This window comes from Anticarsia gemmatalis, chromosome 1, assembly GCF_050436995.1.
Source record: "Anticarsia gemmatalis isolate Benzon Research Colony breed Stoneville strain chromosome 1, ilAntGemm2 primary, whole genome shotgun sequence".
Classification (NCBI taxonomy): Eukaryota; Metazoa; Arthropoda; class Insecta; order Lepidoptera; family Erebidae; genus Anticarsia; species Anticarsia gemmatalis.
In genome coordinates, this window is record NC_134745.1 from 1904394 (window position 1) to 1931406 (window position 27013).

General features: G+C 34.9%; 11 non-coding genes across 11 annotated transcripts; 6 read left to right on the plus strand and 5 right to left on the minus strand.

Annotated features, from left to right (window-relative positions):
* Positions 1 to 7287: 7287 nt before the first annotated feature.
* TRNAH-GUG (transfer RNA histidin (anticodon GUG)) lies at positions 7288 to 7359 on the plus strand. Its single transcript has one exon. It is a non-coding gene; the product is annotated as a tRNA-His (tRNA).
* A 638-nt stretch (positions 7360 to 7997) lies between these two features.
* TRNAH-GUG (transfer RNA histidin (anticodon GUG)) lies at positions 7998 to 8069 on the plus strand. The gene has a single exon. It is a non-coding gene; the product is annotated as a tRNA-His (tRNA).
* Positions 8070 to 8707: 638 nt separating this feature from the next.
* Positions 8708 to 8779, plus strand: TRNAH-GUG (transfer RNA histidin (anticodon GUG)). The gene has a single exon. It is a non-coding gene; the product is annotated as a tRNA-His (tRNA).
* Positions 8780 to 9438: 659 nt separating this feature from the next.
* On the plus strand, positions 9439 to 9510 carry TRNAH-GUG (transfer RNA histidin (anticodon GUG)). The gene has a single exon. It is a non-coding gene; the product is annotated as a tRNA-His (tRNA).
* A 764-nt stretch (positions 9511 to 10274) lies between these two features.
* Positions 10275 to 10346, plus strand: TRNAH-GUG (transfer RNA histidin (anticodon GUG)). Its single transcript has one exon. It is a non-coding gene; the product is annotated as a tRNA-His (tRNA).
* A 373-nt stretch (positions 10347 to 10719) lies between these two features.
* Positions 10720 to 10791, minus strand: TRNAH-GUG (transfer RNA histidin (anticodon GUG)). The gene has a single exon. It is a non-coding gene; the product is annotated as a tRNA-His (tRNA).
* Positions 10792 to 10971: 180 nt separating this feature from the next.
* TRNAH-GUG (transfer RNA histidin (anticodon GUG)) lies at positions 10972 to 11043 on the plus strand. Its single transcript has one exon. It is a non-coding gene; the product is annotated as a tRNA-His (tRNA).
* A 1534-nt stretch (positions 11044 to 12577) lies between these two features.
* Positions 12578 to 12649, minus strand: TRNAH-GUG (transfer RNA histidin (anticodon GUG)). The gene has a single exon. It is a non-coding gene; the product is annotated as a tRNA-His (tRNA).
* Positions 12650 to 13167: 518 nt separating this feature from the next.
* TRNAH-GUG (transfer RNA histidin (anticodon GUG)) lies at positions 13168 to 13239 on the minus strand. Its single transcript has one exon. It is a non-coding gene; the product is annotated as a tRNA-His (tRNA).
* A 1643-nt stretch (positions 13240 to 14882) lies between these two features.
* Positions 14883 to 14954, minus strand: TRNAH-GUG (transfer RNA histidin (anticodon GUG)). The gene has a single exon. It is a non-coding gene; the product is annotated as a tRNA-His (tRNA).
* A 2679-nt stretch (positions 14955 to 17633) lies between these two features.
* Positions 17634 to 17705, minus strand: TRNAH-GUG (transfer RNA histidin (anticodon GUG)). The gene has a single exon. It is a non-coding gene; the product is annotated as a tRNA-His (tRNA).
* Positions 17706 to 27013: the final 9308 nt, after the last annotated feature.

Below are 27013 nucleotides of genomic sequence, written 5' to 3' on the forward strand. Positions count from 1 at the left end.
TACCATTGCGAGTTGGTAAATCTTAGGTTATACCGGAAAATCTTAGGATTTGCCACCGTTCGGGCTTTTACAGTAACATATATACAGATGGAAAAAGAGCAATTGCTCCATTTTTTTAAACGTCACACACGCAATAGCCGCTGATTTGTTACTGTCTGTAAAAATATACCAAGAAGTTTACTTCAATATCCAATACACTCAACTACTTATTCAAACGCAGCTTGATTTGCTCATCTCGTAGTTCAAATGTCTTATTGTCGCCACAAACAAGCACGTACCGCAGTACGCAGACTGCCGAGTGAGCGGTGCGCCGCACGATTCAATTCCGCACGGATTTGCGGTGATCTGTACATACACTCGCTTTGTGACGTCATTGTATTGTATTACACTTTATTTATAGGAGCTGGTACGTATAAACCGATAGATTTATTTGTAAACTATTGCAAATAATAGCACGACGAGTTATACGGTGCTAAAAATCATGTTAACTTTGCTGGTTGGTTTACGTCAGTAGTGAAAAGGTTTGCATTGCTCAAATATAAGATAAATTACGTATTCAAAGTTCATGCATCCTTACACGTTTTACATTTCTGTATATCCTACGCCATACCCTAAGAGGCGCGTAGAGTAATAAGTTATGTTATTTTAAAGCAACACTCACATCTACTATTAGTCTCAAAGTAAAAAAAGCTAGCAAAAGCCCTTACCTAAGTAAAGTTAAATTACGCGTATATTAAGAGACTGACATAATAATGATATATCAATCTAAGACTGCAACTACAAGTTACCTTTAAGTACTACTTAACATTTTGACACTTATTCTAATAAATTACAATACATAGCGAAATTGCAGTAAATTTTACGCTTTATTCCCATCTTTCGTAATGGAGTAAAAAGCTTTTTAAAACGTACTTAAAGTCTATTAAAGTAATGCCTTAGGCGCTTGAGTGATTATTTAGAAAATAAAATGTTCTTCATTCTTGTAAGATTTTAAAATTTCATCGGTGTATTTGAGTATGTATTACTTTTTTTCTTTCCGAAAGACGAAGTTGAATTAATTTATTCTAATTTGTTTATTATTTTTTTGCTGACGCCACCATGCTGCCATTGCGTCGGGAGGTTGTGAGTTCGAATTTCTCACGGAACAATTATAGAATTTGTGCAATCCACGAATAGTGATTTCGGGTCTTGTTGTCCTTTGTGTCCGTTGGTTGTATGTTTGTAAAAGATTTTTATTTATTTAGATTGCCCATACCAAATATTTATAAGAAATGACATAATAAATATTTGTACTAAACAGCCAATAAAAAGAGGAAGTTGTAACCCTAGTAAAGGAAAATAGTTTATTATTTTCCAACTTTTAAAATTTTAGGTACTACTTATTGTAAATTTTAAGGGAATCTTATCGAAATCGTTTAATGACCCGCGTACCCTTCGGGATGTTAATTGGGGATACAAGATACTTGAAGATACCCAAAACTTTTATCAGAAACGGTTCAGTGGCTACATAATTAGTGGAAATTCTTGGCCGTTATACACCGATCTTTGCTATTAAAACTTTTATAGGCGTTTGTCTTTAACTTAATCAGTTTTATGGAAATTTTAGGGTTCAATATTTAGAAGGTATTTTATAGTAATATATAAATTGTTTCTAGAGTCTGATGTTAAGATTCTCACGTTTTTTTTTGTTTCTAACCTTTATGGACCGTGTATAATTTATTGCTAAACTCAAATGTTTCATGTACCAATAAAGTATCTTTACTCTTAGGCATAGGTATATCTTAGGAGTTACTAATAAAAAAGAACTTATGGTTAATAATTTGGATATCCACATTTCTTCTTAGGAAAATCTATATTTTGGTTTCAATAAAAAAATATTTTAATTGTTAAAAAAAGCTTTGTTCTAAAATAATGTTATTGTTCTAGCAGCAGTATTTACACAGTATGTGTTCACTAATATATCCAATTGATTCTCGTGAAGTTTCTGCTCAGTTACACCTATCCCTTCGTTCAGTGGTTTCACGGGTTCATAACTTTCACTTGCCATTGTATTTCTCTAAAGGATTCATTTAAATGTATCTAAACCTGTCACTAGTTAAAAAAATACTGCTAGTTCACAGTAGTATGCTAGATTTCCATGGTTAAGCATTATGATTTTATATTACAGAAAAACCTAAAAGCCATTTTTACATGTACATGACTTTTTGTGGTATTATTAGTAGTTTTAGTATTACAGACTAAACTGGTTAAATCATCATCTGTACTTATTTTTGATCACTTATCAATGAAAGGACTATGGGCGGAATCGTCCCCACCCATCAACAAAAATGAAATGTAGCTCAATTGATATATCTTGGCAAGACGATATTTTTATACTATGGCGACATTGCCCAAATGCATGGGGTTCTCATAGTATCTTACGTTTAAACAAATATCTCGTTAACGTATTATTGACGACTAATTCCAAAATACATGCTCATTTATTTATTAATTAGTGCACAGCGGCGGACGCCGCATGCACATAAAGATAGCTGGGTACAAAATAACCCCCTCCCCCCGCTCTCCAACCCACGATTTTAGATCTGATCAGATTTTAATCTGCCAGCGCATCTGTTAGACAGCATTATAATTGACGAGTAAAAATAATTATTGAAATATGAAATCAATAACATGTATTAACCATATAATGGAAATGATATAAGTATATACATATGAGTGCCTCTGTGGCGCGGTCGGTAGTATATGCGACTGCGGTGCGAGAGGTCTCGGGTTCGAATCCTGGCTCGGGCCAAACAGTCTTTTCTGAGATTTTCTGTTAAGAATTTCCTAGAGATTGCCCGGAGTTAAAAAGTTGAGGTCGAAGACCTCCGTGTCTCGGAGAGCACGTAAAGCCGTCGGTCCTGCGCCTGACCTCTCACTGGTCGTGTCGGTTATCCGTCCCACCAAACTATGAGAGTGATGGAATAGAGAGTGTACCTGTGTATTGTGCACACACTTGGACACTATAAACAAAGTCCGGCACAGATGGCCAGTTTCAATGAAACTGACCGCCGTAGCCGTATATCGGCTAGGAGGACATTATTATACATATTTGTTAGTACTGTAATATAACAATAGTGTTAAAATAACTTACAAATGTAAAATAAAAATATACGTTAAATAATAATTACAAATTGTTTTTTTTTTAAATGTATATTCCCACTGATTTATCAAAAACAAAGGATTTTAATTAAATAGGGGGCACTTTATGAACACGTTGGTATCAGTTCCATGTTTGTTGGTAGGTGGGGACGGAGCCCATACATTTTTGCCCATAGTCCTTTAATTATAGCTTAATCTATGTAGTAACCAAAGCTACAAAAAAGCCCTGGACAAAACACCAAAAACGAGATAAATTATTTGTCATATACAATATTTTACGAACCTTCGTTTTTGAATTATCCATATAGAAACGATGTCCATATAGGTACATTCTTCAGTAGTCAACAAACTGCAGTCGAGTTCATCGAAGTGAGAGCGCCTGCAGGATACAGCGCGGCAAGATAAAATAGAAATACCTCACACTTCATTGGAACCTGTGCAATCCACTAGCTTCTTATGAACAGACAGATAATAGAGAAGATGTATAGAAATTGATTTTGAAAACTGCGACGCGCTTCTTTAGAATATGGAATTTTAGAAAGTTTCTGAAGAATAAATAACGACTAATTTATGGCACTAGTAGGTGTATTAGTAGTTTTACTTACGTTTTCGTCCAATCGGTGCATCTCTACTTTTTTGCGTATCCATGTAAATATCATCAGCAATAAAGTTGAATAAGCGACCAGGAAGTCTTTTTATTATTTACTCCTTACTTTTTGTTTACAAAACAATTAAATGCTATTATACAAACAGTTTTGTGTTATTTAAGTTTAAATTATTGTAAATGTCTTTGTATCAAGTTATACGGTGCAAATTGTATAAAATAATGTCGTTTAACCATTAATTTATGATTTTTAGTACTAAAGTCAATTTACCCAACCAAAATGAGCGAATAGAGGCGCCTGTTGTGAAGCGCATAGCAACGCGCACAATACACTATTGCTCTATTGATACGAGCGCATTGTGCTGTGCAGTATAACTTTGTGCATAGGTCAGTATGGTGAGGAACAATAGACGTTTAAACAATGCCTACTGCTGCCAACATTTTAACGGTATTGTTTTATGAAAAATACTTTTGTAGTTTGAACTATTATGAAGCCTGTATCGGAACGGGGAAAAAATTAAACGTTGGGTGCCCTATAGTCTAAGTATTTAAGTAAGTCTTAGGCTTTCGAGTTCCACCATTGCACAATCGATATAAACTCACAGCTAACAATTGCCTTCGAATTTACCGAAAGCCATAATGGGATTGCTAGTACCGTGTAACTTTAAATTATAGTTAAATATAGTCTTGTAGTATGTACGTCTTAAAATGATTGATAATTCAACAAGTAAGTTTTTACCAAAATTATTTTGCTTTAAGCAATTATAAAGTTCTCTACTCTACGTTACTATTGTCGGAAAAAGAATTATAGCGTGAGATTGTTTTCACGAAATGACGAATTCACCCAATGTACTAATTCATCATATTCGTAAATTATTCCACAAAAATAAAACTGTATTTACTGTTCGCTAACTATTATTCAACGTTATAAATAAGGGAAACTTTTACGAGGTCGTCAGTAATGTAATTGCTTTGTATAATTTCAATAGACGTATTAACTACAAGCCTGTTGCATATGAGTATTTTGGTGAAGAACAAAATACGAATACATATTACGTTAATAGTACTCATACATATAGTATCATGCTCCCTTTCAGTAAATTGCAGAAACGCCACTAAAAATGGCTTTTGTTTTATAAACTCTCATAAATTATGGCTAAGATTACTTGAACCAGTTTCGGCAGAAAATATACATTATTTTTATAATAGGGTTTACTTATCCGCTTTGGTAACTAGTAATTAATTAAGTACAAACTCTAAAATAAATATTATTTTACAACATAATACCAACTATCACTAATGTGTTACGGTTCCGATTCTTCACCAAGAAGCTTGATATGCAGGATAAAATATCAATGCAATATTTCATTCTGCATACCAAGGAAGGATGACTCACGCTCAAGAATTTTTATTTAATGGTTAATTCGAACCATAAAAGTACGGTTACTTTTTATCGCCATACATTTCAGAAAACGATAATTACCTTCGGTATAATTACGAAGGCCTTTATGAAACCAACAGCAGATTGTTTAATGCCTCTGGTAAAATATAATTTACCACGTAATGAAGTAATTTGGTGGCGTCTAACAAATTGTTGGATTATGAGATCTTCGTTCTAATAAATTAACGTCCATTCTCTAAGAGAAATTATGTTTATTATAATTATTAAGGTTTTGTTCGAAAAATTTCTAGAGAATATGCGAATTAGGTCGATGATCTTTTTGTTAGTCGTTATACAAAGCGAAGATTTTTTGCTGATTTGATGTTGATATTTAATTGAGTTAAATTTTGACATTAGGACAAAGCATATCGGTGTCATCTATATGGCAGTTGACTGCTTTAAATTTCAAAAGATATGTACAGAAAATGAACACAGGCTCTCTCACATTTTGTTTCCTAGTAAAATTTTGAATTTATAACCTCAAAAGTTTTTCTGGTTTAAGTTCACCTAAAGCAATGACCTTTTTCGATATCTATCTGCTAGACCATCGGAGCGAAGATAAAGCTGCTAACTCCGAACTAATTGAAGGTAACCGCTATTAAACAGTTAAACTAGTTAATACTAGAACGTTTCGAAGTGCACCGTGGGCGTGACAAGGAGTTATGTTTCGTAAACAAACACGTTACTTACTTCATTTAAGTTTCAACTAAGTTGTGTGAGGAAATGAAGACGGATCTCTTAAAGTTGGAGAGCTCTTACTGCTCGTAATTGATTGAAAGGTTCTAAGGTGTAGGCCTTTATGTTTTGTATTGATGAAGTTTTAATATCGTGCGTGAGTGATGGCGGCTATATTCGACCGTGACGTAGACTAGCAAACGCATTTTGTATTTTTAGACAAATAAAAAAAAACAATTTTTGTCGAAGCGGCGAAGTCTTTAAATGTTTTATTTAACTGGTAAAACATTATGCTTTAAAAAACAACTGTAACAATTTGTGTTCAAAAAAAAAGTTATACGAATTAAGATCTTTACACGAAAAAATATGTATTTGTGATCACACAATAATTTATTTCTTACAAATAAATTATTGTGTGATCACAAATACATATTTTTTAGGTACAAGTTGAACCTGTATCTCTAAAACGCAGTGGCAGTAGTGGCCTTACCCTTTTTACTACTACGCCGTCTGGCAACGTAAAGAAAATTTGTCGAAAAATATTCATCGTCATCATCATCATCGCCAGCGTTTAACTATCTACTGCTCAACACAGCTTTCCCTAGAGCGTGCCACGTTGCTAAAATATTCATCAAAATACAATTTACACTGCTACAGAAAAAGCTGCAGTAACCCAACAATACTTGCAAATGATGAAATGAACTGCGCGAAGAACGCTGCAGCATTAAATTGAATTCTGTAGTTAAATCAACTCGCTTGTGAGGTAGCTACTTGCAACACTTTTACTGAAGAGTATTAATGTGTTTAGTCTAGAATTAATTTGGAGTTTCTAGTTTAGAGAGACGCTTTCGAGAGGTGTTTAAGTCTTTGCAACTGTGTTTAATGAAGCAGACAAGTAAATATTTCAAAGTGAAAAAAACATTTCTCTGTTTAGGAATTATTGAGGAACATTTTTTTTACGAATGAGATTGCCTCTGCTATGCGAGCGATAGTGTACGCGACTACCAATCTCGTAGTTACTGGTATCATTTCCGAGTGGGACTGTTATTATCTTGGAATTTCTTTTGGAAGAATGCTACACAATTTTTAATAGTAGGTCTGTATGGTGACGTGCCCAGTAAAACTTGTGTGTGTAACTTCTACCTACACTTTCGGGCATAAAAGGGGTGGCATTATAAAAAGCATTATAAAAAGTTAGCCTACAAAGAAAATGTTATGCCACGTAAGATGCACAAAATTAAAAATTAGATATTGTGTCTAAAATACTTAAAAGTAACGTTAAGTGATCTCATCGAGGCGTATAATTTATGTTTTTATAACTGCTTTATCAACGTCAACTCTTGCGCCACCGCGGTAGTTGTGAAAGTGCTCCAGTTTGTGTACAATGTAATGTTGTATTTAAAGTGTACCGTCACCAGCTCCGACAGCCGTGATCGTCTAGTGGTTAGGACCCTACGTTGTGGCCGTAGTAACCCAGGTTCGAATCCTGGTCACGGCAGTGTTACACTGTCGCGGCGGAGCACATTTTTTTGCTTTGCCTACTTCTACGTGCTACGACGTAGCAGGATTCGTAGACAAACTACGGCGGCCAATAAATAATGTTAGATGGTTCCGTCCCGCATTTTCTTTACTATTTAAAATATATGTATTTTCAAATGAATTATAAATTATTTGTGGAGTGAAAAATCACGATACGTATGATAGACCAAATCAGGTTTAAATTACACAAAAATGTAAGATCTCAAAGAATGGAATTTTTAACAAGTCATTCTAGCGTCCTAGCATTTGCCTTTAGCGCAAATGTCGACAAATTCACACATAATGACTACCCCTTCACTGAACTTAGTAATGGTTCCTAGGTCCACGCTAGAAGAGAGATTGACGTTCTATATTGAGAGAGTCACATTATCTTGCTCCGGAAAATATTGGTCGCCCATCATAATTATGACAGCAGTAAAGTTCCTTGACCTTGTCGATGGCTGGCTCAATGACAACTATGCAGCTACTTCATAAGTCTGTCAATGAAATTTCGTTATATCGATGACTACTCTTGCGCCACCGCGGTAGTTGTGAAAGTGCTCCAGTTTGTGTACAATGTAGTCTTGTGTTTAATGTGTACCGTCACCAGCTCCGACAGCCGTGATCGTCTAGTGGTTAGGACCCTACGTTGTGGCCGTAGTAACCCAGGTTCGAATCCTGGTCACGGCAGTGTTACACTGTCGCGGCGGAGCACATTTTTTTGCTTTGCCTACTTCTACGTGCTACGACGTAGCAGGATTCGTAGACAAACTACGGCGGCCAATAAATAATGTTAGATGGTTCCGTCCCGCATTTTCTTTACTATTTAAAATATATGTATTTTCAAATGAATTATAAATTATTTGTGGAGTGAAAAATCACGATACGTATGATAGACCAAATCAGGTTTAAATTACACAAAAATGTAAGATCTCAAAGAATGGAATTTTTAACAAGTCATTCTAGCGTCCTAGCATTTGCCTTTAGCGCAAATGTCGACAAATTCACACATAATGACTACCCCTTCACTGAACTTAGTAATGGTTCCTAGGTCCACGCTAGAAGAGAGATTGACGTTCTATATTGAGAGAGTCACATTATCTTGCTCCGGAAAATATTGGTCGCCCATCATAATTATGACAGCAGTAAAGTTCCTTGACCTTGTCGATGGCTGGCTCAATGACAACTATGCAGCTACTTCATAAGTCTGTCAATGAAATTTCGTTATATCGATGACTACTCTTGCGCCACCGCGGTAGTTGTGAAAGTGCTCCAGTTTGTGTACAATGTAGTCTTGTGTTTAATGTGTACCGTCACCAGCTCCGACAGCCGTGATCGTCTAGTGGTTAGGACCCTACGTTGTGGCCGTAGTAACCCAGGTTCGAATCCTGGTCACGGCAGTGTTACACTGTCGCGGCGGAGCATACCTTTTTGTTTATCTACGTTTACTTGCTACGACGTAGCAGGACTCGTAGACAAACGATAGCGATAAAATGTTGACTTATATTTTTTTCAGTTATCTTTTTCTGTAAGACTATTTTGTATCTGAAAAGTTATTTTTGTGGCATCTTAAAATGTATACAAACCAAAAATAGTACGTACAGTAGCAGATCTAAAATAACTATGCAATTATGCAAACAACTTTTGATGTGAAGTAATCTAGCACATGGAGTGATACTAGTGTCATAGTGATTTAACCTTAGGCGCTATCAGTTATAAATTAGAACACACTGGATACTTTGATAAGTCAAGTCATACTAAAGAGTTCTGGGCACAGGTTAAAGACGAAGTTAACGTTAAGTGGTGTATGTTACGAAATTCGTATTAACGTGCACCAACAATTAAAAAAACTAAAAATGGTCACCAATCGTAATCTTGATTGTATAGACGTTGCTTGACCTTGTTGGTAGCCGACTCAATGACCACTACGTCACAAACTTATCAATGAAATTACGTTATACCGACGTCAACTCTTGCGCCACCGAGGTAGTTATGAAAGTGCTCCAGTTTGTGTACAATGTAATGTTGTATTTAAAGTATACAGTCACCAGCTCCGACAGCCGTGATCGTCTAGTGGTTAGGACCCTACGTTGTGGCCGTAGTAACCCAGGTTCGAATCCTGGTCACGGCAGTGTGAGCACTGTCGCGGCGGAGCGTATCTTTTTATTGATTTGTTTTGATTTTAGGATCAAATAGTATAGGAACGTGATTATCAACCTTACAAAAGCTAAATGATAGTTACCTCCACAAGAAGCTTGACGGATATTTTAAACTGTTGGGCAATTATAAATGATGTCTGAGTACATGTTTTGAAGTTCTGTTCAGCCGGAATATTTCATAAACGTGAGTTCCTTGCCGTTTCTTCTTCTTGACTTGAATTTGAAGAGATTTTGTGACGCATACAGCGTCACAAAATTTGGCTCTAGATTTATTTTTACTAGGCATTGTACTTAGTTAGTTTCGTTTACGATATAAAATAAAAATATTTTAGATTAGTAATTCTCAAAATAAAGAATGGAGTAGCAAAATTCACGAAGCCGTAGTATAGTTTTCGCTACCTGAAGAAGGCTTTTTTGTAGAAATCTATATCGAATCATTCATTAATGTTTATTTCTGACAAATGTTGACATTTATGTTAGTTATAAAAATTACTGTCTCTACCACTAACTCGGAAAGGGGGAGTCATATGAGAAGAGCTAGCAAGAAACTACATTTTGCAGCACTTCAATGTTAAAGCAAAGGCAGCGACTTGCTAAAATGTTACTAACCTACCTCAACAAGTTCATTGTTAAGTAAGTCAACTCTTGCGCATGCTGTTACGAATTTATTGTGAAAGTACTTGAATTTTGTTAAATGCGATATTTTGTTTGAGTTCTACAGTCACCAGCTCCGACAGCCGTGATCGTCTAGTGGTTAGGACCCTACGTTGTGGCCGTAGTAACCCAGGTTCGAATCCTGGTCACGGCAGTGTTACACTGTCGCGGCGGAGCATAACTTTTTCTATCGTTTTCTTTACTTTCGTGTGCACAAAGATGGTTCTTATGTGTAAATTAGGTATAACTTTAGTAATTAAAAGAACTACCTATCGCTTTACCTTAACCAAATGGTCACACTGGTTTCTTATTGCTCAGAGACCATAGACAAATTTCAATAATTTAAAAAGGTATACTGCAGAAGGATAAATTAATGTTTCAAGGTTCTAATAAAAAAAAGAAGTAAAAGGCAATGTGTTCTGAGATCCACCGAAGCACTGATTTTCAAATGTATATTACCCAAAGGCGACTGCCCTAAAATCACAATAAAGTAATAAAAGAGATGCTCCGCCGCGACAGTGTAACACTGCCGTGACCAGGATTCGAACCTGGGTTACTACGGCCACAACGTAGGGTCCTAACCACTAGACGATCACGGCTGTCGGAGCTGTTTCATTGTAAACTGAATTAATCGTTCTTATAACTTCGACAACAATTAAACTCTTTATTGCACAAGAAAGTTGCATAAAACAAGTTCAGTCATGCGTGAAAGTGGTCAATTAAGTGCAGCACAGTGAATATAAACGCGAAATTTGGTGCTGTAAACACCAGCTCCGACAGCCGTGATCGTCTAGTGGTTAGGACCCTACGTTGTGGCCGTAGTAACCCAGGTTCGAATCCTGGTCACGGCAGTGTTACACTGTCGCGGCGGAGCACATTTTTTGCAACATTTAGAGCCTATTTTCACCCTTGTGGCCTACAACAAAATAACAGGCCAACAGCAAAATAATATAAATATTTTTTTAACATTATTATAGGTAATGTATGACGACACAAACAATAATTGCAGCATAGGCTTTGAAGTACTGAAGTCGCGTCAAATAATTCCTCACATTGCATTTTCATCATGAATAAAGCAGATAATACTAGGCCATAACATTGACTAACTTGAACTGGTGGGGTTTATAAGGTATTAGAAATAATTTAAGAAAAGCCCCATGCAGAAAAAAAATACATATTCAAAGAACGAGGAGCAAAACGAAAAAGAAACAATAGAATTTTGATTCTGCAAGCACTGACAGGATTTTTTTGCAACCCTTATAAAGTGAACTCAAATCTCGAACTTGAGTTACCAACTTATAATAAGCACTTTCAAATATTGAAGAATCCACTCTTAGTTGGTATTGAGAGCACTCCTCAGCACTCCCCAGTTCTTCACTCCAGGAAGAACTCGTTACAACAGTTGTCTTCGAACAAAAAAAAATGGAATAATGCAACTGGCAATTTGACTGTGTGCTTGATTATTTGAACAGAATTATAATAATTGAAAGTTACATATACAATAAAAAAGGAATTGTTTTTATTTAGGGACTAAGGCAGCTTTAGAATTATTATTGAGGTACTAGAGGGCGAGGTTTCAAAAATCTATCTCTTGCATCCATGGTCTAAAATAATACAGTAGCCATCTTTCTTTTACTTAGTTTTATCGAAAATAAATCATTTTATACATAGTGTCGCATGCATTTTTGCTATAAATCAAAATGCAATTTGCTTTCGTAGTCTATAATGGTAGGAATAATAAATATCAGCTTTGAACGTATATTTTTTACAAGGAGCGTTATATTTTTTCGCTATTTTCCGTGTTCGTCGTGATTTACCTAGTTAATCCGTCGATCCAAGGCGAGCAAAGTGAAAAGCTTTTAAATTTTAACGCTCTCACGGCGTGTGCAAAATGTATGCTTTGAAAATATACCTTGTATTTCTTGTGCATTTTATATTAGAACATCGAAGTTAAACATTGTGTATAGTTTAATAATTGAATTGAAGGTAGAATGAATAATTCTTGCGAATATTTCAAAGGTTAATTGGCAAAATTATAACCAGGTTCAGCTTCTAATATTCTGATAATATTGTTAGAGTTGATCTTCGGTAGAAAATGTGCGTGGGTGAGATCTAGATAGAGTAGATATTTCCAGAGTAAAGTTTAAAATGTTAGCTATTTAAACGCAATTAACACGTTATAGTATACTATCTACTATCTAACGTGAGTACCTAATGTAATTACAAAATAATATTTTTTTCTAAAAATTAAAAAATTGGTCTCATAGATCGAAAGACAGGAGTGTCGTAAAACAATAGCGTAGCGCCGTAGTTTGTCTACGAGTTCTGCTACGCCGTAGCAAGTAGACAAAACAAAAAAGATGCTCCGCCGCGACAGTGTAACACTGCCGTGACCAGGATTCGAACCTGGGTTACTACGGCCACAACGTAGGGTCCTAACCACTAGACGATCACGGCTGTCGGAGCTGGTGACTGTACACTTTAAATACAGCATTACATTGTATACAAACTGGAGCACTTTCACAACTATCGCGGTGGCGCAAGAGTTGCCATTCATACTCATGTAACGTAATTAATTGGGTTGATTGTGACGTAGTAGCTTCTGTACGGGCTGGTCAATAGATTACGGTGAGTTTCCCCCGTCAAGAACTTCATGGGTAACCATCAAAATTGCATAGTAATGAGTTGCATAGAATCAATTATGTAGGCTCTCTGATTGAAGAAATGGAAAAGGTGTAGGAATTTCGTTTGGTATTGTTTTTACAAAAGTAACAAAAGCGTTTGATTTGGTGAAAATTCTTTACTTGTAGCGTTCAATTTTACATATAAAATTTGCTCCCCACATGATGGCAAAGCTTAAAGAAAAACAAAGATTTCTTAAAGGAAACAGAGATATAATTTATTGTAGTTATTAAATTGCAAAGAAAATACGGATACATTTCCAAAAGATATGCTCCGCCGCGACAGTGTAACACTGCCGTGACCAGGATTCGAACCTGGGTTACTACGGCCACAACGTAGGGTCCTAACCACTAGACGATCACGGCTGTCGGAGCTGGTGTTTAAATGTGCAAAACGCGATATCGTATTTAACAAAATTCAGAGTACTTTCACAACAAATTCGTCACAAGCAAAGCACGCAAGAGTTGTTAACGCAGTCGGTATACTACGAAGTCGTTAGTGGTGCAGTGGTCAAACTGGTCACCTCATTGCTCTTATTATGCACAGAGATAGTCGGTTCAATTCGAGGTTGGTTATGGGAATCTTTGCAAATGGTTCTGGGCCGCAAGATATACCAGTTTTTTTTTATTCGTTGTTTTACGTGGACTCAATGCCTAACTCATCATTGCGGGAAGACACCCTTGCCCAGCAACGGGACATGAATGGGTTTTTATTATTGATATTACTTATTATAATATTAATTCTGCAAGCATTTTAGATTTACACAGTAAAAGAAAAAAGTTTCCATTTGATTGTCAACACCGCTATTTTGAGGGTTCGAGGTCGTACTCACAAATTGATCGAGCGGCGAAGCCACGCAAATATTTGTACGAGTAATTGTTTGCTTTGCATGGATTATGGCCACCCGTTTTTGTGTTAGACTTGAAATAGGTTTTATTTATAGCAGTATATTCTGTACGAATTTATTTTTATCAAATGTGGATTAGTATCCTTTTTTAAAAACTCTCGCAGCGCAAAAATATCCTGGCATTTTGTAATCAGAATAAATATTGGATACGAGGTACAAAAAAAAACGAAAATAAAATTTGATGCTTTCCCAATTAATTATTTCTAGGGAGTAAATATTATTATTTTGTAAGGATAATTTTGGAATCTGTCGGTTTATAGATTGCCGCATAAATTGCAAGACTACATAGCTTCTGAATCAACTTACCATACTACCATTTACCGGTATTGATATTTTGCTTATAACTTAGTCATCAAAGTTACATCGTAACTAGCTATGGCCGCAGAACCGCGTCATTTTTTCAAATGTTAACTATATTATCAATTTGATTGGACCTTTGTATAGGGTTTATATCTATCTACTACATTCTAGCTTAGTCTCATTAAGTTGAAATCACATATCCTCCCTATTTCCATAACATACAAGACACTTCGGATTAGGGAAAACTCCTTTTTCACCATTAATAGAACAAACTCACGACTAATAAAAGCAACAACGCTTTCAAGCTTATAAATCAGTCTCACTTTACTACATAAGTGTAAAATTTTACGACGCGATATTAGAAGTACAAATATTTGTACTAAAAGTGTTTACATGAAAATCCACGGTTAATATAAGCTCGTTCGTGTTTCAAGTATCACGTAGTGTTACAAACGACACGACTACTTTTATTATTTTACTTAAATGCTTTTTAAAAATACTACTTTTATGCTTGTTTCAAAAATTGGTTGTAAAATTTATTAACTCTATGACAGGTTCATAGAGCCTATAGAGGTATAGTATAACTCAAGATTCTTTTTAAGCAAAATTTGATAGATTAACTCTCGAGGTGAGTACCTTTTAACTGTCGAGTTAAAACGTTTATCAAATAGAAAAGCCGTACCTATATTAAAAACAATCTTGAAGTTTATTTTTCTAATCTACCTCTGAATCACCGAGATTACTCCTCAAAGTACCTTTTCAAATATCCAAAAGATATGCTCCGCCGCGACAGTGTAACACTGCCGTGACCAGGATTCGAACCTGGGTTACTACGGCCACAACGTAGGGTCCTAACCACTAGACGATCACGGCTGTCGGAGCTGGTGATATAAGCGACAAAATTTTCGGTCAGTTTTGTCCAACTACCGAAATAAGAGCACTTTCTCTTATCGATTACTGTTACGAAAGCGATTTCTTAATAAAGTTGGTTCGATTTAGTTTAACGATAACTCTCTAGATGGCATTGACCGTTGAAAATGCATCATTCCGATGAATCCTGTATTTGAATCCTATCCTGTTAATGAAGGTTATATTTCAAAATACCAGTTTACTCATTTAAAATACACAATCAACTCTAATTAAAGTAGTAAAATACTGCTTTATTTAGAAATTGAGGCGCCCATAGCCAGTTGAGCACACCGGTCGGTAAACAATCTGTGGGTTAAGCAACCATTGGCGCAGTCATTCCATAGTTGGGTGACCGCATAGTGGTATTTGAACTGGACGTCTCCGTGCTTCGGAGGGCACGGTAAAAGTCGGTCCCAGTTGTTGTCTACTAAGATAACAGTCGTTAAGCCACGTCAAAGGCCTCTCGGGCGGCTTGAACAACTTTGACACTAGGTTGACCACTAACCATACGACAAACAAACAAACAGTAAAATACTAATACTCGTAAACTTAGGTATAGTATAATCCTATGCGCAAGTGCATCGCTCCTAGAATAGTCAGTAATTAAAAATCGCTCCTAACGGAATAATTACCTTATCGTATACTAGAGATTTCCTGTTCAATTAGCGCATTTACGGCTTCAATCACCTTAAAGTACTATAAAAACTAGTCCTTTTACTTGTATAGGTCAACAGAGCACTCAAACGCAAAAAGGACTTGTACATAAAAACAAACGCAGTCCATCAGGCTACGGTGTGGCCATTAAGTGCGCGCAAATAAAACGCTCCTAACAGACGTACCTACGTAGTAGTTAGTGCAGTTTTACGATCTGGTTTTATGGCCACCGATAACTATGCAGGGAAATGAGTGCATAGTGATTAGTTGTAGTTATGTGGGTTAGTAATTAACTTTTAAATTATCTTTTTTATGAAAACGTAAAGCCAACGATTTACTAAAGATTATGCCTTTTTTCATTATAATTTTGGAATAAAAGCTATATAGTCAATAACTACTTCTTCACATTACTACTACAAGATATATTATTTATATTTGACGACAAAGCTTCACTTTTTAAACGAACAGAAAATCCAAAAGTTCTCGAGTTACTCTAGTATTCAGAGCGGAATAAAACCCCTTTAAACTCAAAGAGAAAGAAGAAAAACCGCCAATCAAATATGGAAACAAAGATGTAATTTATAACATTACCTTTGTCAGTTCCGTATAAAGTCTGACAACATATTTTTCAGAGCTGAAAATCTCCAGAAAGCTCCTTATACATGCTTATTCAAGTGAATTTTAAAACACAACTAATGGTATTATTTCCTTGACAATTGGTAGACAATCCTAACAACACTGCTATACTACACATAAGAGTACTCGCAACCGGCGGTCTTGTATCACAGGGTGCATGGATGTAAATGAGGCAAGAAAAGATTATAAGGATCGTACCAAGTGGCGATTTTTGGTCTCTGCCTACCCCTATTGGGAAGAAGGTTACCAACTGGAACTATTTTCTTATAAAGTTTTGCCAAGACAACCACATCAATACAAAAAAACACCAAATCTCAAGGAAATTTGGTATTAAGACATTGTAAGACCCCGACAATTTTATTCAAAACACCGCACATTCCGCCCTTTTTCATGAACTACCTTAACAGCAAAGAACCTGTGTCTAATGTATACGGATGTTTACTTGCGTCACAACTGGGTCAGGGGTTACAAAGCGGTGACATTTATGGCGTGTTTGAAATCAACATCAAAGCCAGTTTGACTTGTTCATTTTTGTGTGTCTTCCTAAATGATGGAATTAATGGTTCACGTTTTAATTGGGGATTAAAAAGGTTGGGTAACCCTGTTTGTTGGATGAATAGAATTATAAATGTTGCCAATCATGTGCTAAATCTTTTTGCGAGAGCAGGTTTTATAAAAAAAAATATATGCATACATTTGAATATCCTCCTGTACTGATTGAAATTTACGCAGATTTTTATACAAACATGCAAACAACAGACTCTCCTTACAATCAGACAAAGTTTGAGAGGCATTTGTTAGTTACATATATATTTTATATATTTGCTCCTTTGGTCTCTAATTTTGCAATATCTGTAGGTCATTGCATTTATCTACAGAATATACTCTTAGAATCTTAAGGCACTTCAGCATCTGTACATCCATTTTCAAACTAAACTCCATAGCTTTAGTAAGTGAAACATCATCATTACACCCAGGTGACTGTACAGGGTGTGGGGCACGAATACAAATGCACATTATGCATGAACTACCAGTATAAAACGCCAGATGTCGGAAATTCTCTGAAGCTAGGACATAGCCATAAAGACTTTCTTTACTTAGGGTCAGTTAATAAAATATCCTGTGTAACAATTTGCAATCATGAAAAGCCTCAAATAAGAGATAATGAGCCGAATTAGACGCATTTATCGAAAACCGCCTGAGATATGTAAATAACTATGGAGGAGGGCTTTGCCCAGCAGTGGGATGACGTGGACAAGTAATATTAATAATTGATTACATTTTATGTATTGCAACATTATGCACGTGAACGTACCAAAATAAAAAATGTGCTCCGCCGCGACAGTGTAACACTGCCGTGACCAGGATTCGAACCTGGGTTACTACGGCCACAACGTAGGGTCCTAACCACTAGACGATCACGGCTGTCGGAGCTGGTGACTGTACACTTTAAATACAACATTACATTGTACATAAACTGGAGCACTTTCACTTACAATTGGTCGCGGTGGCGCAAGAGACGATTAAAAAAACTCGTTTATGCAATAACGGTAACTGCGAATTAAAGTATGCCTAAATTGAAGACAGTAGGCCAAATTATTTTGTTACCAGTTGGGTCTCGTTATGACCGGATCTTATGCGGGCAAGTCGCAAACCACGTGCCTTTTATGTCATCATACTTATAAAGCATGATAAAAAGGAGTATATCTATTACTATTTCTATTTAATATCGTCATTCTATTTTCACACCAAATATCATGCCTAGTTCCCCGTTATGGTAAAAATAATAATAAGTATACTTTTTTTTTTCTACGCAAGTGAAAACGTCATGAGTTTCACTACTAAAATTCATATTCTAGAACAAAAGAACTTTTGAAAGACTTGAAATCTGTGCAAAAATGGTCATAGATGCTCCGAAGCAATTTCAACAATTTACAAAATCTAATATCCAACCTAGTTTTCAAATAACCCCAATTAAAAACACGTTCACGTACAAACTATTCGTGTTATTTCCTTAGAACGAACTAACATTGTTATCTCAACAACCTTTACTCATACACACTGGAGGACTTTCAATTACCCGTGAAAATTGAAGATCGGGACACCTACACTACCCACCTATGTTTGCAATCACCAGGCTCGAAACATTCACAGAAAATTCACCCTTATGTCTTAAGTTTAAAGAATAAAATAGTGTGATTTGTTTTGCCAAGTAGGTGCCCCTTGAAATGATTGTACGTCTATTCTTAGGCAAGAAGTGGGGGTTACGGAACACCCTGTACAAGATTTACTTACTAAACTTAGTAAATAAATGTTATGAAATCGTTTTGAACAAAAGTCTGGTTAGTGTTGATATTGTAAATTGAATGTGATACAGTTTTACATTAGATTTTTATTAACTGTTACAGAGTCTATGTGTCTGTATGATTTTTAACACGAAGAATATCAGAGTGTAAGAGACAATGCATTCTTTTGTAAACGCACAGACAGTAACTTTCGCATTAATATTCGAGAAACCGATGTATATAGAGACTGCCTCCATAAATATTCCGTGACCTTTGATTATATTATTTTTATTCTTATGATAATTATTAGTATACATATAGTACTTTCAGGCAACTATTGCCACACTGTAAAGTTGTTAAACAATTTACTAGATCCTTCCGTCACTGTAAATGAGTTTGTCCACCAGCACCCTCTGCACGCCAACGTTTCACCATAAAACAAGATCATAACGATTAAAACTATTCGCGTTGACCAAATAACAAAAAGTTTAAAATAAGTACTTACAGTCTTTTACATTTTTGTAACACAGTAAATAGCTATCGTAGTGTGACATAGTAACGTACATACATCTTAAAGAGCGAAGCTGTTTAAAATTGATAGCGTGTAGGTTTTCAATTCCAGACCGTCACGTATCGCGCTCACAAAGATTAGGGTCTCACAAGACGTTTTAGTAATACTCGCTATGTACTGCCATTTGTATGCCTTGAATAATGGAAATAGGTTTATTTTAAAATGCTTGAGTATGCTCAAGGCTGGACATATACAAAAAGATCTAAGAGACTGAAAAAAGCGGTATGTTACAGCAAATAATGGGGGTGTTGATAGGTATGTATTAAAGCTGCATCCATTCGAATATTAGAAATGCGAAAATCTGCGTAGTCCGTTACGCTTTCGAAGCCAAATGACAGAATCGACTTCCATAAAATTTAACACAAACATACCATTAAGTTTCCAATAACTTTTTCCACAATACTTAGTAGTAGTACTGGGGAAAAATAGGTCCTAGTAGTCGTAACAAAGCGAAACAAAAGAAGCTTTTTAAACGCTTGCTTTTTTCACAGAATTGCCGCTGTAGGAATAGTCAGTCAATTAGCTGTGATCCGATTTTTTTACTTTATTTAACTTTTTACCAAACTTAACTTTCTTGCCAAACCTGAATAATAATATTCAACAATAAATACACAATCCTATAATACAACAATCGCCTTACATCGTAGCGGTGAGATAAAGCCCGCATGTAGTGCAACCGCACTGTACGTTATGTATGTAGACGGTCACATCAAGCGGGAAATTGCTTCAACCTGCGCCCTCCCACGGACATCTATAAATATACAGATTGTTAGTTTACTGTGTGATACGATGATTAGGTGCTAGTTTACTCTTTAAAGTTATTGCTCTCTGGTATGTTGGTTTAGATTTTTAATTTTTATTCTACTTCAAGTGCTGTTTTAGGTTTGACCACTGAAATCAAGTCTCCGTCCGGTTAACTTATAAATATTGGCAATTTAATTTGAAATACAGTTATTAGAGAAATGAAAAATACTATTATGCGTAGCTTAACAGGTAATTAAAATCAGGTTAATTTTAATTATCGGAAGCACGATCAGCAGTTTTCAGTGTCAAAATGAGGAAGAAAAATATTTATTTTTTGTTCTGCCGTAATCTGACACGCCGCAATTCCGTTCTCTATAAAAAAGAAAAACAAGAAATTTAAAATTCGAACACGCTATTAACTGGAGGTCAATTAAGTCATTAGGGGAGGCTGCGCTGAATTTTAACGAAAGAGGATAAATATAATTAAATACATCTTTTTTATGTGTTTCACTTCATTAATCTCTTTGAAATCGGACTCGAAAGATAAAAATAACTGGAGGGTATGTTATTTATAATAAATAAACAGTATAATTTTTTTTCGTACTTGAGAAACATTTCTTTTGTTTTTTATTCAAATACAATTTATTTAAAGTCCATAGGATTTTTACGAGATATTTCAGATTCACCTTTACTGATTTCCTCTCCAAACATCCGATTGACATCTAAATAAAATATAAAAAAGTTCACACATCACTCTACTACTCTTAAAGAAACAAAAAGATTTCTTTGACAATAAATCGTAAGTGTTGGAACGTGTTTGTTATCGTCGTCATAAATAAAACAAACTAATGGTATAAAGGATTCTTTATAGTTCAGCTTCCTTTGCCGTTAAAAACGTTTTTACAGCTTTCCAGATAGCCTTTTTGTAGTCTAGCTTTGCGTAAATGTTTGTATGCCTTGAGGCTGCGGGAATGAAATCGCAAATGGATTTTTTGTTGTTTATGAGGTAGTTTATGACTATGCGCGGTGCTGCTCGCGTTTTTTGATGATGAAAAAAGGTAGTCTTAGTTGTCAAGGGACATAATTTGGGCTGTCTAATTAGTTCGGTCGTCGTTGCGTTTAAACAAAACATACAAAATCAAATCATTTTTTCATTAAGGTCAAATTCTGACACTTATGATAGTCATTGATAGAGAGTGAATTCGACGCCAGTTCGGATGGCAGGACCTATCTTTTTAATTTCACTATTTACCTTATTACAGATATAAATTCTTTCGAATTAGTTTAATAAGTAAAAAAGCTTATCTATACTAATATTATAAAGCTGAAGAGTTTGTTTGTTTGTTTGTTTGTTTGAACGCGCTAATCTCAGGAACTACTGGTCCGATTTAAAAAAATCTTTTAGTGTTGGATAACCCATTTATCGAGGAAGGCTATAGGCTATATATTATCACGCTACGACCAATAGGAGCAGAGTACCAGTAGAAAATGTTACAAAAACGGGGAAAATTATGATTATCTTATGTGACGCAAGCGAAGTTGCGCGGGTCAGCTAGTTATAATATATTTGCTTTTTATGCAGAAGCATCCAATTATTTCATTTTTAAATTAAAGCCTACAAGTACATATTTCATTATTAAAAATATAATGACACAGATGTCACCGTAACTTCAAAGGCTTTTGATATAATTAAAGAATATTTTTTGCTAAAAATAATATAGTACAAGCCAGAATGAATAGAGTAATTACTTACTAATCGTACCAAATAAAAGGGACCGATAAGTTTTAATATCGGTCGTCAAATTGTGACCGGTCACTAATAGGACATTCGGGTGGTTTAAAGTGCTAACTAAGCGTCTTGCTAGTTTAAAAGCCGATTATTTTTCTAAGGACAACTATGGCCAATCGCGATAGAATAAATTTAAAAAGTATTAATTATAGTAGTTGGTGGCGCGCTTGATAGAGCAATATATAGCTCTTCCTTTATATTTAACGAATTAATTATATGAACGATGCAAGTTCTATTTATCATAATGTAGTTGAATTTTCAGTACTATTTGCATTGTTTTCGAAAGCGATGTGAAACATTAGAGATGTCTAGAATTTTCAAGTACGCGACTTCTACTTACGCGTTTCAGAATGGTCTTAATGTATGCTTTACATTGTAAACAAAATAAGCCTCAAATGGGCTGTATATCCACTAAAAAGTTTGATAAACGAGTTGAAAGGAAATAGCGCCAATTAAATTCAAACTTTTCATCACTTTATTTCTCATTCGTAACTTAGTTTATGAAAGACATTGCATTTGGCAGCAGTTTCTTGCTATAGGACATTAAACTTCAAGAATATTAACGTAGCACACTGTCTCAAGTTTGGCACTAAACCAGATATAATAGCATATAACTCTTCTATTAAAAACTTTCTTATGAAGAGATGTAGAAGTTATAAAGTAAGTTTCACATGGACCGTGAAATGAGTCATTTTAATAAATGGTCTTTTAGTCTTGTCAATTATTTAGATACTTAGCTTGGCCCGCGTATACGTCCTTGTGTATACACTTTGAGCTTTCCTGAAAGCCTGGGAGGATAATACCCAAGTAAGTATATAGGGATACTTTTATGTGCTCCTGTGTATAGTCTGGATTTTTGGTCCTATATTTCTACTTTCTTAGCGCGGTGAATTAAAGCCTTAACCGTTCCTTATTACGGAAGTAGACCTGTGCTGTAGGGGGACGTTAAACTTTTTCTTATTATAGCATAGATTTTATCTTAATTGTAACCTAAGTGCCTGACAGAATCATGAAAATTTTATTCAGTAAAACTTAACCTATCTTGATATATTTACTTTAAAATTTCGAAACGACCTTGAAATACGCAATTTGTATAAACAAAACAAAACAAAAGCAATGTCTCCGCCGTAAATACTTACATTTTGGCATGTCCGTGAAAATATTGAAATACATATTTTACGGGCGACCGGGTGATCGTAAAGTATCGGCTATAGATTGTATCAATGCATAACTAATGTGGAAAATCGACGACGTCGCGAAAATCTTGACATTAAGTACGTCGTTAAATTAAATTAGACACCGATTTAGACTTAATTAGGATTGTAGATATATGAGACTGAAAATCGTTTCACAGTACCTTTGATGTAGTTTGTAGTTTACTAGATACATAGAATTCTGTCAGAAAACTGGGCTTGGCCATTGGTCTTCTTTGTCAACCATAAATGGACAATTATAGTGATTAATTAGCCATCTGTCAACATCATACATATTATTCTCCAATTTCAAAAGCTTCCAAGCACCTTCAATTATTACTGCATAATTTAACTTTCCTTGCCTCATTTACGTCCACACATCTATGATATCTCGAATATAATACCTTAAAAAAAAATTGTTCTTACCAACACAAACTTGCGTGAGTTTAAGCATTAGGCTAAGATAATGACGACATCCAGAAGAAAATAAACCTAACGTAGGACTAAAAGTGCCATTTTTCGTGAGCTTTACAACAGGATTTACGAGTAAGATACAAAGTAGACCTTCATTGACCCTTGATGATGAGATGAGCACAGACTCAAAATAACCGCTTAAGTCATTATGTACATGAGACATAAGTACAATTACATTATAGTGGGTTCAAGTATAATCGACATACAAATTTCAACCTTATTACTGGAAGCATAAATTCGAATTTAGATTAAAAGTGATTCGTTTATATGACTCCAGATTATTACACAGAAACTAACCTGACTGAAGCAATAATTCATGACTTCTAATACACTGAGTTAAGGGTGATATTCCAATGGCAAATAAGATGAAGAGTCAGGACTATTTGTATAAAGGGACAGTCGTTAGGCTTGGACATTATAGTTTTTATTAAGATCGTGATTAATAGTAAAACTAACGGCCAGTACTAATGACAGTATTGGAGTTAGTTTACGTTTAGGGAATATAGGAAGTTTATAGAAAAGCTACGAGACATAAAGACTAATTATGTTTTTTTAATGAAGACTGCGGAAATTCCACAATTGTTGGGCACTGCGGGAACTAAATGCGGGACCGCACATAAAAAAACTGATACTTGTCCACGCTTTTGTAAAAATCAGAGGTTATGTTTGCTAACGAATGACAATCTTTAACCTCGCCAGATTTCGTCGACAATTCAGTAAGTAGTTTAGAATTGAAATCTTAACATACATGTCAAAGACACTCTTACATTTATGATAAAAAATTCAATCGATTAAGTAGGTACTTACTACACAGACTACACAAATGCAGTGCATTTTTTCTTCAAAGATTTAGTGGGCACTCACCTAAATTTTACTACAGTTTACATCATAGATTTATATTATAAAGAATTAATAACTACTAATTTATGATGAACGTTAAAGTAACGCAACAACTTAATTTTGTTTACATTGAAACAAAAATAGTGGCCGCTTATAAGAAGCTATAAAAATCAAAAGTCGTAAAATAAAGTCGTTTTCTTTAACAAAAGGTAGATTGGTAACAGCTGCCATCTTATTAATCGTAAATTTTAGGTATATATAAAACTATAGGGCGATAAAATATGCCTTTTTGAACTTACGTGCTTTATAAACTTTTCATTTAAAAAATGAAGGCACTCACCTGTTTAACAGTGTAAAAAAGTTATAAATACGATTTTAATCCAGATCAAATATCCGTTAATAAACCACATGAAGGAAAAATATTTGTTTATGGTACAGTTTTGTAAACTAACGTGTAATATCTATACTGAGCTTGATCAGTGCACAGTGTACAAGGCTTTTTAATTAAAATTAAAAAAATGGCGTAAACTTTGTTACGGAATGTGCACGGAACTTAATATAATATACATAAGTACATGTATATTGTAGGCAGAATGGCATCGGTGTCTGCCTTCAATATTACTCTTAGACCAATATGTTCTACAATATAGTACAGAATTCCTATACCTATATAGTTTATTAACTATCAGAGTTCAGTGTGATGTTGTGCCAGTTATATTAGTGAGATTACTAACGCTAATCTAAAATTAATGGCCTTCAATCCAATATGCTTGTATTAGTTCGAGTTTAGGCCTCTCTACATTTTGGCATCGGTTTATTAAGTACTAAAACTTGCTGAGGTGTAGCCGTGGCAAAATTAAACTCGTATTCCAGACTTTTATACCAACTCTTCATTAAGAATAGTCCGCAGTCTATAATTGAGGTATCTTATTCTGAAATCAAATGCAACGATTGTCTTATTAAGCTCATAATAAAGTTCTTATTAGGTAGTCGATGTAGAACACGTATTAGATCAAATTTGTTTACTTTTATCACGTTGCTTTCTGCTCTTACGTTCCGCAGTCAATATTTTCAGCAATACTCATAGAAAAACTAACATGGATAAATGTTTGTGGTTACTCCTTTGAGCACAATTTTCTGCATAATATTTGAGTGCACGACTGTAAACAAACTAGGACCTAGAATATTTTTCTCACTTACAAAATTGCGGTCAAATAACACAAACGCTATAGAGTACTTTAAAAGTGTAGTTCTGCAAGTTGCATACAACTAAGTCTATGCAGCATACGACAATATCTGTTGTAATCCGCTTAGCAATACGCCGCCGTTCATCTAGTTCACAACAAGTACTGTGTTGACTCCGTGACTGATGGTGCACGAATGTATCACAAGAGCATATTCCAGGGATACTTGTGATATAGATAGTCCGGGATAGTCCTGATGTATGCAATGCTTTATGCAGTTATTATTGCTGTGAGTAAGTAGTGTAACATTTGGTTGCTAATAAATCGTTTATTTTCGTTTTATCATAGTCCTATGACAAAATAATGGTTTCCATTAATTATTGATCCTAGTAAAAAAGCGGTACATAAGACTAGGCAAAATAAGACTGTTATATTTTAGCAAATCTGTATGTTAGACAAATTGTTATTCAATAAAAATTTCATCCAAAATTCTGATTCTCAGGTCAACAATTTCTATGCACTTAACTTCCAAAAGCGTGAACACATCTTAAAATAAAAGCACTCAAACCATTTACTCTCCGACAATCAGATGACAATTTTCCTTCAAGAATGCGCAATGAATTTTTATACAACATTAAGTTTTTAATTGGAGTCCCGTGTCAGTTTGATGGAGCTAATCTCTGAAATGACTAGACAGATTTAGATTGTATTACTTACTTTTTATAGTCTTCAATAAGTTTTAGCTAATTAAAAGACGTTTTTAGTCCTTAGTGCGTTGAACTTTTGGCTCCTGAATTTTGAGGACAGATCGTAAAAATAAAGTAAAGCTACTATTTTTTTAATATTAGATTAGAATCGAAACTACGACACTTGAATTTTATTTGAGCTCCAATACGAAGTGAAGCTTGAAACTATTCCGTTGGTCTCGATATGGCTGTATTTGAAAACCATTTTGCAATATCTTATCAAATGTGAGGCCATTTAAATATCAAACTTAAAATACTACAGAAGATAAGGAACAAAGGATTCTTTTCTATATGTAGTAGGTTTTTATAAGAAATTCAAGACAGCAATCGGAAGAAATCAACATTGACATGAAGTTGACCGCTAACTTCCAAATAAAAATAATTATACGAACAGCCTTATAAAAACTTCCTGTAGACTCTGATTAGTTATACGATATTTTGTCTCTTTCAATCCATTGTAAAACTGTATATGAGTGAGAGAGACAAAACTTTGATTTAATCAGAGCTTACACGACGTTTATTATGAAGACAGTTATTTTTTAGTCGAAAAAGCTAAATATAAATTCTCACACTTACCACTAAGTCGAGATTTGCAGGCAGTAATGCGCCGAAATAGATGCTTTATCCGATCACGTCTTTGATCAACGCTCCAGTGAGTTATCTGCAAAGATTTCACGCGCCCTGATCCCTTCGCACAAGTGTGGCGGAAATATATAACTTTGGTTACAAGAGAATATCCTTATTGTGATCTATTTTTAGAAATTATGCCAAATTTATAAGCATAAAGTTCGCAAATGCATGACCAGAATTATCATGTAATGTTTTGAAACCAAAATTTATTAAATGCTTATGAATGTAACGCCAAAACTACGATACATATTACAGTTACATAAGTACAGTACCTATA